At 33.5% G+C, this 1,835-nt stretch overlaps 1 long non-coding RNA gene across 1 annotated transcript; it reads left to right on the top strand.

Annotated features, from left to right (window-relative positions):
• The first annotated feature begins 728 nt into the window (after nt 1-728).
• On the top strand, nt 729-1,835 carry LOC126771997 (uncharacterized). The gene is made up of 3 exons (XR_007669590.1): nt 729-837; nt 933-1,128; nt 1,580-1,835. It is a non-coding gene; the product is annotated as an uncharacterized LOC126771997 (long non-coding RNA).

Below are 1,835 nucleotides of genomic sequence, written 5' to 3'. Positions count from 1 at the left end.
ACAGGTCAAGAGCGAGAATGGATGGATTCGCAACTTGACCTTTGATTTTCTATTGGAGTTCGGATTGGTTCACGACTTTACTTTTTTCTATGGTTGTATGTACTGGCGAGAGACGGGAGTGAGAATGGATGGGTGAGAATGGATCGCTACCTGTATTCGTCACGTACATACCTAATTTTAAGGATTGAAAATGTTGAAAAAGTTGGTTGTTTTATGGTAAAATTGTTGATAATAATTTAGTTTTAAGGGTTAAAGAAAAAATATAAAATTGAGTTAATTACGGACAATGGTTGACAAATGTTTAGTAAATCTATGAGTTTTTGTTTATACTGTGATATGGTTGTTTTGATGTAATGTAATTATCTAAAGTTTGAATCCTAAAAGTTTTATCGTAATGTATTGTATTTTTTTGTATATGTAAGTAATATGAATTACGATAGTTTAATTTACGGTTTTAATTTTTTTTTTAATTTATTTATTTTTCATGCAATCGATAAGTCAGTTTACCGAGTGTAAGGTTCTCACCTGAGACGTGTATGGGGTCATACACGTTATCCGGATAGTCGAGTGTAAGGTTTGACTGATTTTTAATAATTATTTTGAGATTTTTAGAAAATAATTGTAATATTTTTAACTAAATTAACACTGGTTGGAAATTATTGAGCGTATAAAACTACGCGATATATAAAAAAAGAAAAAACACGGGAAGATCGACTCGTTCGATGGTTGCCAGGGTGATTGCAGGAATTCAAATAAAAATTGTAATTGAATTGTAAAATATTAATTAGTAAAAAATTATATAACAAGATACGTGTGGAAGAGAATAAAATGTTTAAAGTAAATATGAAGGATTGTTTTACTGGGGTATTCTTACAAAAGATATATTGATTTTATATCAGTTTATATTAATTTTTCTTGTTTCTTGTGTTTAGAACCAGTATTACAACAAAATGTGCTGACGAAAGCAAAATGTTTAGAACACGCGTACAAAATAAGAAGAAGCGCTAAAAAGTTAAGAAAGAAAATATTTCTCCCTATAACTCCGATTGCTCAAATTCATCTAATTAATAGTAAACTAAAAATTAGAATTAGGTAATGGGGTCAAGGGAACCGGGACACAAGTTACAGGTATGTGAGATTATCAATCTATTATGTGACTATTTTATTTGTTTTAAGAAAAGTTGCGGGCTCCAATAAATAATTTTAAAAAAATAAGTTCTGAAAATTTAGAATACCGATTATGTTATCTAATGTTTCATAAGCCGAGATGGCCCTGTGGTAAGACCGCGTGAATCTTAACCGATGATCGTGGGTTCAAACCCGGGCAAGCACCACTGAATTTTCATGTGCTTAATTTGTGATTATAATTCATCTCGTGCTTTACGGTGAAGGAAAACATCGTGAGGAAACCTGCATGTGTCTAATTTCACTGAAATTCTGCCACATGTGAATTCTACCAACCCGCATTGGAGCAGCGTGGTGGAATAAGCTCCAAAACCTTCTCCTCAAAAAAGAGGAGAGGAGGCCTTTAGCCCAGCAGTGGGACATTCACAGGCTGTTACGGTATCTAATGTTTCAGAAAAAATGCATAAAATGCAGTATCCTCTTAACGTGGATCGTGGACGTCTGGACGCTACGTAGCTCCGCCGCTGGATAGGGACTCATAGTGCCAGTCCCAAGCTTGGAACAAGGAGGAGAGTTGGCCGTATGCAATAGTTGAGAACGTGTGATATCATTTGTTTAACATAACTATTAAAATTTAATTTTTTAATTGAATAATATTTTCGCCAACCAACTGAATTTTTAAGACAGACACGGATGCTGTCGTTTTATTT

This window comes from Nymphalis io, chromosome 11 (genome assembly GCF_905147045.1).
Source record: "Nymphalis io chromosome 11, ilAglIoxx1.1, whole genome shotgun sequence".
NCBI lineage: Eukaryota > Metazoa > Arthropoda > Insecta > Lepidoptera > Nymphalidae > Nymphalis > Nymphalis io.
The sequence above is the reverse complement of the archived record's forward strand: the minus strand, read 5'-3'. Positions and strand labels throughout refer to the sequence as shown.